The sequence below is a fragment of the Amblyomma maculatum genome, chromosome 6, assembly GCF_055883805.1.
Source record: "Amblyomma maculatum isolate TAMU_Amacu chromosome 6, ASM5588380v1, whole genome shotgun sequence".
NCBI lineage: Eukaryota > Metazoa > Arthropoda > Arachnida > Ixodida > Ixodidae > Amblyomma > Amblyomma maculatum.
The window spans coordinates 163727316-163738266 of record NC_139349.1 but is presented as its reverse complement, the minus strand read 5'-3'; the positions used below and the strand labels follow the sequence as shown (position 1 = coordinate 163738266).

Here is a 10951-nt window from a genome sequence, read left to right as displayed (position 1 = left end):
TGCCTGCCTGCCTGCCTGCCTGCCTGCCTGCCTGCCTGCCTGCCTGCCTGCCTGCCGGCCCGCCCGCCCGCCCGCCCGCCCGCCCGCCCGCCCGCCTGCTCGCCTGCCTGCCTGCCTGCCTGCCTGCCTGCCTGCCTGCCTGCCTGCCTGCCTGCCTGCCTGCCTGCCTGCCTGCCTGCCTGCCTGCCTGCCTGCCTGCCTGCCTGCCTGCCTGCCTGCCTGCTGTTGTTGTTATTGTTTTTCTCTGATTTGATGGCACATACCCACACAGGGGGATCGGCCAAGAATTGGGGTGCTTAAATTATCCCCGCACTACCAAACATTACGTGTCCCAGCTACACCAGTTTGATGTAGTGGCGAGCTCCAGCAAGGCCGGAGTGCAATGGCCAGCCTTAGCCCGAACAGACGGTATTCATGATCACCGATCTGCCAACACCAGGTAACCTGCCAATACCACCTGGGGACCTTAACGTGCACTGACATCGCGCAGCCTATGGACGCCTCTTCGTTTCACCTCCATCGAAACGCAGCCGCCGGCGGTCGGGATCGAATCCGGGTACTCCAGCACAATATTCGGGCAACTTAACCACTGCACCACCGCGGCGGGGCGCTGGAAGAACGCAAAAATCATATTCCCAGCCTGACGTCCAGTTAATATTCTTGAAATACACTTCATTATACCCGAAAAGCCGGGTGCACATCGGCTATTAAATATAAATGGATGTGAGGCAACACGCTAAAGTAATGACCAGCCTCGCAGATGGGGAGCAGGACACCACCCACGTTTTACGCTGGGCGTGCAGTAAAATGTACCCGCACTATTTCGCCGCCACCACGAAGAATTCAGCGTGTCCAAAAGGCGGACATGAGCAGCTCTTTTTCATTAGCGGCAGTGCGACACAGCGTTGTCTTCTCTCTTAATTGAAATGCGCCGAGTCGCCATTATTTATGGCCCTTTTCACGGTCGTCGTAACGCGCCGGCTCCCAGATAAGCACGCGCTCGACGCCATTAGGGCTCTCTTAATGCAAAACGAGAGAGGCTGCGGACAGCCTGCAAGCGCCAAGACTGCGCCGAGACGGCCATATCGTGAAAAGTTAATCAGACGCAAATCAGGTAATTAATATCGGCAAGCAGGCAGAACCATATGTGTTGTCCATCTGCTTTCGACGAGCCTAGGCACAGCCGGAAATGGGGGAATCGATGGCACTAGCCAATCTGCAAATATCTTCCTTTTTTTTTCGCAATTTCCGCAGTTTGTCACGCTACGCTTAACAGTTTCATTAAATACGGTACTCCAAGGAATAAATATTGCGATATTAAATCTACCGTCTGTTTTTGTTTTTTTTTGCTAGCATTACTTGTGTAAACCTTAATAATGAATCGCTTCGCAACTATTCAGAAGGCATAGTGCGCCCGTCATCGTGGAGCTGCATAACATGTATCTGTACCTAAAGAGTCTTTCTCTAAAAACAAAGCAAAAAACACTAGCCGTTCAGAAGTAGTAAGAAAGCGTTTAGTCAACACCAGCGGGCGTATAGTGCGCCAAGAACGTTGCGTGCCAGGGGGGCTTTTAACAGCATCGGGGCAGAATTTCAACTCAGCTGTTATTACCTGCTATATTTTATGTCGGCACATTGCGAATATATTTGCAAGTTTCACAGCATTAGATGGCGAATTATTAATAGTCTCAACCCCAGACGCCTTCAGAAAACGTCGCTGCCAAAATATGCACGCAAAAATATTAGCTGCTTAAAGCACGCAGGGCGTTTTAAAACTTCCTCGAAACTTTCTTCATGCGATCAAAGTGAAAGCCAAACGCATTAATAGTCAATCTGCACCAGGTAAGATCTGTTTTTGCTGCTTCCATTTCAACTGCTTAGCTCGCGCTTCATTCGACGCCTGAATAAGGAAGAGCCATGCATTATACATCACAAGGCTAGCTGGTTAAGCTGTTTGGAATGATTAGAAATTCGGTGCTATTTGCGACGAAATCGCAGATGAACCTAAATATGACGTATTTGCCATCTTTATTTCGTTCTTATTACCTTGCTTACTCAATCACCGGTTGCCCGCTGGTAGGCGGAGAAAACGACGGATCGTCCCCATAATAACAAGGTGGTGGCATATGCCACCATGCATGAAATGTTTCTTCTTTAAATATCGCTAGCCCTGTGTCAAAATAACGATATTACCTAAAGACTATTTAATCCTGCCGGGTCAGCACTACATAAAAAAGGAATACATACTAACGCAGGTTGAAAAGAAAGCCTTCGTTATTGGTGTTCGTTTTTTTAATGATGTGAACAAAATAATTCCAGAAAAACAACGAATGCACTTTATTTCATAACTGCGCACAAAGAACCGCTAGACAGAGAGGGTCGAACCGTCTCTCCCGTGATTGACAACTCATCCGGGAAAGACGGGCGATTCCGTTCGGCTCCCTTCCGGACGGGCCGAGGCGTCCTTCCCTTGGACAAAATGGTGAAATGGACAAACTTGTTCCTGTGAATGGGGAGATAGTGGAAGCGGCACGCGGAATCATAAATATTATAAGTGCTTATTGAACTCGTCAAAGTTATCTGGCCTACTACAGATTTAGGGGAGATTGCATTGGGTGGAAAACCTATGAGTACCTGTTACGGTATTCGTGGATTTGTTCAAATGCTTCTGAAATCATACCTACCCTAAAGAAAGTAAGTAATTTGTATAGTACCAGCATAAGACTCTTTCGGTCCAAAATTCTACTACATGTATCGTTCAGAAAAACCTCTTTGTTCTGAAGTTGCTCAGGACAGCAAAATAGATGCCACTACTGTTTAACATATAGGTAATTCATAAATCCAACATTAACATCGCTCCGGATTTTATCATCTATAGCGATGACAATTGAATCTTTTTTGAAGTGCAATGACACCATGGCTGCGATAGGAAAATGGCCCGAATGAAATGTGCGCATTGATATGACAAGAAAACGCAAGGTGGTCTATTTCGTATTAAAACGTACATCACTTCCTTCTTGTATGTCCACATCAAACTGTTACTATTATTAGATTACTAGATTATTACTACAGTAAGGTGTGTTCAAAATGTTAGTGAATAATCAATAATAAATGGAGCTGGCATGAAGGCATATTCACGAGAGAGGGCGAGTAGGAAACGGGAAATCACATTTGGAGGGCAACGTTTGTCTGACGGGGAAACTCCCAGGGGGATAGCACAGTGAGTATTGTTATTATTCAGCAGTCCGAATGCCTATAGGAGTAGTATTTTCTTCCAATGTTTTTCTTGAATGCCACATGTACCGTATTTCAACAAACTGGTGCGATACGTCGGATAGTTTGGGTTCTTTTAACATCGGTACAATTATTCCTTCATAATTCCAATTAATTGCTCGCATTTAAACTATTGCCCCTTGCTGTGAGAGAAGTTCCCAGTATGATGTCTCCAATGTATATATGTTAAACAGCAAAACATCGCTCGTCACGTTTACAACGCTCCTGGGAGTTTTAGTGCAGCAATCGTTTTCTGCTGAGCTGAGGGATAAAAACTCAAAACTTGGATAAATACTGCTTGAGTATCAATGTTTGAATAAGAAACGCAGATAGATGAAAATCTGATATGTAACCATGGTGAAATCATGTTCGAAAATCAATGAACAAGAAGGCATGCGGAGACTTGGACAGTGAACCCACGTCGAACAAATGCAGGCAAAGAACTTTCGCAATTAACTCTTTATTTCCTGTTAAATATGGGTATATATAATAGCTCCGACTCCTTCAGTTTGTCAAATGGTTCTTGGTATAGTATGCAAGCCAAAAGGTACTGCTTTCTTTGCTTTCTTTTTCTGTGGGCACCCGTGTTTAATTATTGTTTGATTTAATTATTATTTGTTATTTTAAATATCTATTATTAGTTTAATTTGTATTTATTTAATATGTCCCCATATGCTACAGATTATCACTTTTAAATTGTCATGGGTGCTTACAGTGATATAGCACTGCGCTATCAACTTGTCTTTCATTTAAAAGTGTTGTTTTCATCCATCGTCAATCGAAGACGGCTGCTGCATTGTCAAGCACTATCCAAAGCTTTCTCGACGCCTGTACTGCCTATCTTTAGAAGAAATAATAAAATCCTTTGATATTAGATGAAAAGTTCGAACATTTACGTTCCACCGATTACTCCGCGACATCGAGCTCTATCTCCACCATACGGCGAATCCTAGTAAGTGTGGATGCTTGCTCCCGCCATCTCCTAGCGAGCAGTGTTTACGGGCTGGCGTACACGTCCTACATTAGTGGCGATCGCTGCTTGTGTCGCAGGTTCGATGCGCTCAATGCCTTTTACTTGTTTGCCCCTTACGAAAGAAAGCGCTGTCACCCTAGGCTGCAGTGCAGGCTATAATTATCCACCTCCAATATAGCATGTTGGATCAAATCTTCACGCTTTTATTTTTCACAGCGCGATGTAGCCATACAAAAAGCCATTGAGGCACTCAACGTGCATGTCGGCTCTACCCGCGAACATAAAAGTTCGTGTTGAGGAAAGAATCCAATCCAGAGGCACCATGTGACTCACAAATGGTATAGGTCGAAACTTTTTAAACGTCACAGTAGCGTCGTCGTCAGATTTCTCCCCATAGCCTTTATACCATGAGACGAAGTCTGAAGATCATCAGGACTTTTGACTAGGCGAGTACGTCGAAAGCTAAAAACTAGTTATGTTCTTTATCCAAAATTTCATACAATTTAATGCCTGTACTTCGCAGGTTTCTCAAAACGTTTTTAACTGTGCTTCAAGCCCTTTGTGCTCATACTTCCAAGTCAAGCTTTACCCGAATTCAGTATTTGGCGTTCTGATCCGAAATTTTGAGTTAGCTAGGGGCAGCAGCTGAAAAAAAAATTGGCAGTTCCCATGAGGAGATTGAATTCGATCTTAGCACATGCCAAACTTTGGAGCGCCAATATTGCGTACTGGACCGCAACATTCCTCTAATCCTTTCACATGAACCCTACTTTAAGGTCCGCCAGATAATTATACATCCGTATTAATGATGATTTTGGACTGTGAAGAAGGCTGACCACCGAAGAATTGACGCGTTTGAATTGTGGTGCTGGCGGAGACTCTTGAGAGTTCCTTGGACGGCCATAAGATCAAATCAGTCGATATTGTCGACCATAAACCCTGACTGCTCGTTGGAGGGTCAAATTCTAAAGTTAAAGCTCAGCTACTTTGGTCATCTGATGAGAAGAGAGGAGTCGCTGGAGAAAGATTTGATGTTGGGAAAGGTTGAGGGTCGCCGGAGAAGGGGTAGGCAGCGAACGCGATGGTTAGATGGCATCCTCGAGGCGCTGCAGATGAAGTTATGTTATGTTAGGAAGATATTGAGAGACCTGAAAGCGTGGCGTGATGGTCCATAGAGACACGAAGAGTCGGACACGACTGAACGACAGAACTGAACTGATTAATGATGACACATGATATAGCAAGATTCAGTTCCGAACATAACAGCGTGAATGATCTAATGTTCAAGTGTATTTGTAAAATATTGCTTTTAAATTTTCTCCTCACTTCGTACAGAGCTCTTAAGGCTGCCACAGGAAATCAGTTGGGTCCATTTATTACAATAAATAGCAGAAACCTATAGCGGCGAGGGAGAGGAGCCACGGATTTATACAAGTTTAAGAGCAGGCAGAGCAGCTTATCACGCTGTAAGAAATACATTTGTTGCACTATTCGCTTATTTCAAATAGGCCCGATTCAGCACCATATGTAAGCTTTATGGTACGAGGCAGCTTCACTGGGTTCGTTGTTGCATAGCTTCTTCACACAAACTTTCTGATATTTTTCCCTTCCTTTGCACTTAAACCTTAGTGAAATACACCTTACAATGTAATATTGTCACTTACCGTAGCAGCCCATGCAGAATGCATGTTAAGGTGTTTCATATGATTTGTGTAGTAAGATGTAATCTTGAATTGAGAAAACTTGCCATCTGCCATCACTTTAGGTGATTTGCTGGGCTCTTTCGAGATGACGTAAACCATTTTTTTTTCTTGGTTATTGATAATGCTATCAGCAAGCGACCACGTATTTTAATTTCCGCTTGAAAGTGAAAATTCGGGCTATAGCTCTTGCGTTTGGACTGACGCGCACAGATAGAACTTTGACACCCGAGCCACAATCTGAGGAACTAGCAGCGTAACGGGCAATATGCGTGGCTGTGGCATAATCTGTATGTACAGAGCCCCTTCCTGTAAATTATTGCGCATGAAAAAATATGCATAAAAAATTGCGGTGACGACGTGGTGATCTAATAAAATGGTCAGGGAAGCTGACCTGTTCTCCCAGCCGTGGGTTCCAATACAGTTCAAGGACAAGGAGAACTTAATTTATTATGTGCCCATCACACGGTGCGTGACGTCACACGCCAGACGAAGGAATACTATACGGTGTGACTACGGACGCCGCCGGATATAGAAACGTGACGACAGCTCAACGGAGGTGCTATGACAGACCTGAGAGCCAAAAGAGGCACCCGAGCCGGCGCGGAGACGACGCATATCGCTGCGTGGCTGCCATTGGCGAGCCAGACGCACAGAACCAGCGCCTGGGTGACGAATAACCGCTTCGTCTTGCACCACCCGCGCCTCAGCCTCGTCTCTCATCTTTGCGGCCTCAGCTCGTCGCATACGCGCCACCGCGGCATCACAAGCCAGTCGACACGAAGCGCGCGGTTTCGGCTTACCTCGAGATTATGGAAATGTGCTCTAACGTGTCCACCCAGTCAGGGAGCGACGCGTCCTTTCTTCTTATTCCTGTCCGTGACGTCTTCTTTATTTCTCACATTCCGCTCCTTTGTCTTGCACACAGACGCTACACTTGAGCAACCGTGTTCCTGCTCCTCCAGTTTCTCCTACGGTGTCCGCAGACGGCGGCCGCCTAGCTGCTCGAAGTGGTGACAAGGCTCACGCTTGCCTCGCTGTCTTTTTCTTTTGTGTTAGGTTCGTTTTTCAGGGCTTTTTCGCTCCGGTTTCCTCTTCTTGTTCACACCTGTCGCGGCAGGCAGAGCCACATGAAGCCTCTTTAAATATGTAATAGCTTGAGCCGCCAAGTTTCTCCCAGGCATGTCTCGTTTCTCTGCTGTGTAAACAATCCCCATATTATACGCGATCTCCATACGCAGAAAACGCAAGTAGAAGCCAAGAGGCCTCTACACAACTGTCATGTCAAAAGCATGTCGCGTGATAATGCGCTCTCTGAGATACCTCGCCTAGCGTGTTGTCGTTTTAGAATTTAGAACTTCGGCGATTTTTCCTTTCCGAAAGTTTTATTCAGCACGGCTTTTTTTTTCTCTCTCTCTCCTTTACTGGGTTTCTCTCTGTAAAAAGCACTGCACATCGAGCAGCTTGTTAAATAGCTGTTCTCCGAGAATAGGGTTGAGACTAAATTACCTGCACTTCCGCGGTACGAGCAACAGTGTGAGGAACCGCGAACCGTACTGGAAATCGCGACAAACTACCTGCTGAGGAAGTTCGCTCGTTACTTCGTCATTCGATGTCCTTGTTCCGTGACCATCCTTGTTCGGTGCTGACTATTGCTGGACTATAGCAAACCACCGTTTCCTATGGTTCGCACTCAGCACAGCTAATCCGTGGTGTCTGAGTGAAGTCGCATAGTGTGCGCTCGTATCCCTGGCTGCAGACCCCGCAGATATCGTAACCGCTGCGTGAACAACACGCTCTGTCTGTTGCATTATTCACAATCTTCACTGGACGTTATGTTTCGTAGGGACGCTATACAAGCGGCGGTGACTCAGTGGTTAGGCAGCTTCACTGCTGAGCCTGAGGAGGTGTGCTCGGCGGCGTCCGCGGTGCCATCATTTGGCATTCTTTGAGGCAAAAAAGTTTGAAAGCCCCGGATCTAGGGAACCAGCATCCTTTCTTAAACTGTCACTTTAACAGCTCCACTGTGGCCGATATGGACTCGGGATGTCATTGCACGTTAAAGAACTCCAGGTAGTCGAACTCAATCCGTAGCTTTACACTACGACGTTCCTTGTAGCCTATGTCGCTTTGGGACTTTGATCCGCGTGTGTCATACTAAATTGTACATATCATAACAACTACGGCTATTTAGTTATTGATTTATTTCTCTGAATACGGTCAGTGCTCTTGAGGGCATTACAGAAGGGAGTAGAATGCATGAAAATATAAAATGCATTACACAGGAATGGCGGCAATACAGAACAAACGCCGAAAAATATACGAAGAACAGCAAAAGCAGCATAATACATATTTCTGGGAATAATACTGGGAATAGCACAGAAGAAAAAGACAAATTCCTTTATCGAAACACTGGCTCGGCTTGCGAATCGAGGCTCCCCCTCAACCCTTGTTTAGTGCTCCTTTACAGTGCGTAGCCATCTCCATTCTTTCTATCTACTCAGGTAAAAAACATTTTCTTCAGTATTGATTGTTCTTCAAGTAAATCTGAACAAAGTAGTGCAAGTAATTGTAGCAATTGAGGCGGGAAGGTGGTTCCTTTGTTGCTTGTCTTGAGGATAAATTAATAAATATATCTTAGTTTGGCAAAAAGGGAGGCCTGCTTTGTGATGGTGGTCTCTACCGGATGAATTGTACACAAATTAAGAGGGAAGCGCTCCGTTCAACCCCTTTATTGGACCCTTAATAAACACCCACATAAACAACAATAACTGCTTTTAAAATCTTAATTATATTGTTTGTTCTTCAGGGAAGAGGAAGAGAAAAACCTCAAAGACACCTTCATTACAGATTTCAGGCCCCCTTTTCTTGAACGGCGTTTCCACACAAAGCCAAGTGAAGTTTTTAAAAGTGTTTGACTGCGTACCACAAGTTCAAATACCTAAGAGGAAAAGCGGCGCGCATTGTGTTGAGGACGCGCTAGCCATTTCCGACTTACCACATGGGCGCTTACTATCGCTATACTTCAATTGAAAAAAAAAAAAAAAAAAAACACATGTAGTTGTGTTGCGGAGCTGCGTCAGTGTGACATTTTCGAACGTAATTCATAATACCACGTATAACGCCTGTAGCCGGCTATAAAGTTAAATAAAGACACCGCAACAAAACAGCGGAGCTAAATTAGCACCCAGACACGCACACACACACACACACCACGGCCACGGAGTTGTGGTTCTGATTTTCGTTTTTCGTGTCCTCGGCAAAATGGAAAAAGCAATTTAAAATGCCCGACAACTATGCCGCTGCTGCGCGGAAGCCATATATAACCCGCGTGCCCACATATCGCGAACGTGTAGGAAAATTTTAATTTTAGCGGAAATCACCCGGACGACGCGCGTCGGAAACGACAAAGGAACAAACAAACCGCAAGAAAAAACACAACTAGGGAGGAAAACCAGGGAAGAGGTTGAAGAGGGAAGGAGAGAGTCGAATATCTCACGACGACGAAAGGACGCAGAGATAATTTACGAGCAGCGACTCGACGCTGGTTTATACACTGGTCGTGGCCCGCGCTCGGCGCGCACTTTGCGCTCGCCCGGCCGCGGCTCGAGGTAATTTACGAGACGGCCGACCGGGTTGCCGCCGCGAGGCTCGATCTGCCGCTAGTACGGTGTCGTGTAGGCGATGATGGCGAAGACCGCGAGAAACTAGCGTTGGGTGAACACGCAGGCCTCCTTCGAGAAGTATGCGTCGTACACGCGCTCTCTCGTGGAAGTGCCGGTGGCGCCCCCATTCCTTCCGCCTTGGCGGTAAACGGGGAAAACATGAACAAGGAGGCGGAAACACGTAAAACGAGGCGTTGAGAAACGCCGGAGCTGTGCCACTCGGCTCGCTATATACGCTCAACGCAGGCACGCGCGGAAGTTTGTGTACGTGCATGTCGCCACGTAATTTTAAATATTTCCACCGCGCTCTCTGCCTTTTTGTTTTCGCGGCGCGTGCTCCCGCGATGTAGGAAGTCGCTGTCAACGGGCAAGTTGGTGCTGCACGCCATGTCGGAATGCGCCGAGAGCGAATGCTCTAGAATGCGACGCTCGTACGGCGAGAGTTTTTATTGTTATCGCTGTTATTGTTTTCTTGTTTCTTTTTCTTTCCTGCAGTTGGTTTGCTTTGCAAAGCACTGTCGTTAGACATATTCCGGAAGCGGAGTTGCTGGATGCAAACTTGCTCTGCACCAGCCTTGACTACGGGAGAGCGCGAGATGTGAAGGACGCATGGCATGCACTGCGATGCAGTGCCGCAGGCAGTAGCTCGGAAAAGGATCATGCCTGTCGCGTGCCTCGTCCTAACTTCACCTAATATAAAACTAAATCCGCGCAAAAGACGAAAGAGAGCACTTTCCATACGATACGAGAAAACAAAATGGAAGAATTTGATAAATTTCGCATAGATTTCCTCAACCCTATGTATTCTATAGCTAAAGTGAACGGATGATGCATCCACCAAACATTTACCGTTCTTCATCTTTACACAGTATCGGAAGTCTTGTTGACACAAGTTGATTCGTTCTGTTATTTTCAATAAGGTGTCTGTATTTTTCAGATTTCACAAGCAGGTTGTTATTCGCTTTCGCACGACATGACAAAAGATAAGGCATTCTAAATTCCAGGCTTTCGCCACAGCTCCCCCCCCCCCCCCCCTCGTGCCTGCGCAATGTGCCGACACGTCGACGGTGCCGCAAGTGTGGTGGCAAGTTTCATCAACAACATCCTTGTCGTCCCCTCTCGTCTTGAGCGTCACCTCGCGGCATTTACACTGCATTCTGACCACTCATCTTGCCCTTTGTCCGTTCTAATTTTTTATACGGCACCTACAGACTACACGCTTTTCAAACCGCTCATGGACTTCAACGTTGTTTCCAGACGCCTACTTCTTGATAGGTGGAGACTTTAATTCCCTGCACGTTATCTGGCGTTACCCACTCACCTTCCGACCTGGCCGCATA

The 10951-nt window shown here is 46.2% G+C and overlaps 1 non-coding gene across 1 annotated transcript; it reads right to left on the bottom strand.

Annotated features, from left to right (window-relative positions):
* Window positions 1-287: 287 nt before the first annotated feature.
* Window positions 288-447, bottom strand: LOC146187334 (U1 spliceosomal RNA). Its single transcript, XR_014708366.1, has one exon. It is a non-coding gene; the product is annotated as a U1 spliceosomal RNA (small nuclear RNA).
* Window positions 448-10951: the final 10504 nt, after the last annotated feature.